This window comes from Brassica oleracea, chromosome C2 (assembly GCF_000695525.1).
Source record: "Brassica oleracea var. oleracea cultivar TO1000 chromosome C2, BOL, whole genome shotgun sequence".
NCBI lineage: Eukaryota > Viridiplantae > Streptophyta > Magnoliopsida > Brassicales > Brassicaceae > Brassica > Brassica oleracea.
Window position 1 is genome coordinate 11,559,784 of NC_027749.1, and position 794 is coordinate 11,560,577.

The following is a 794-nucleotide window of genomic DNA, read 5'->3' on the forward strand; positions in this document are numbered from 1 at the left end:
CCATACAACCTGCCACCGAAGATGTGCATGCAACATGAGTTGCTATTCTTGACCATATTAATACCTGGTCCGAACCATCCAAAAAGGTCCCTGGATGTTTTCCTACAACCAGTGATAAAAGATTTGAAGGATTTGTGGTCAACTAATATGGTCAACAGGGGTGAGGACGTATGACTGTTCAACTAATACGAATTTTACGATGCGAATGATGCTTTTGTGGACCATAAGTGACTTTCCTGCCTATGGGATGTTGTCTGGATGGACTACACATGGGAGATTAGCTTGTCCATATTGTAATGGAACGACAGATGCGTTTCAACTGAAGAATGGTAGGAAGACAAGTTGGTTTGATTGTCACCGTCGATTTCTTCCCATTGGCAATCCGTACCGAAGAAACAAGAATTTTTTTGGGCACAAAAGGGTTGTGAGAGACACTTCTCCTCCATATCTAACTGGAGAACAAATTGAAGCGCAAATCGACTACTACGGAGCTAACGAAACAGTTCGTTGGGGTGGTAATTGGCATGTCCATCATAATATGTCTGATTCTTACGGTGTTCATCACAACTGGCACAAGAAGAGTATATTTTGGGAGTTACCATATTGGAAGGATCTTCTTCTGCGCCACAACCTTGATGTGATGCATATAGAGAAGAATTTCTTTGAGAACATCATGAATACAATATTAAATGTCCCAGGGAAGACAAAAGACAACATAAAATCAAGGTTGGACTTGCCAGATATTTGCTCAAGAAGCGAGCTACATATAAAAAGCAATGGACAAGTTCCAGTTT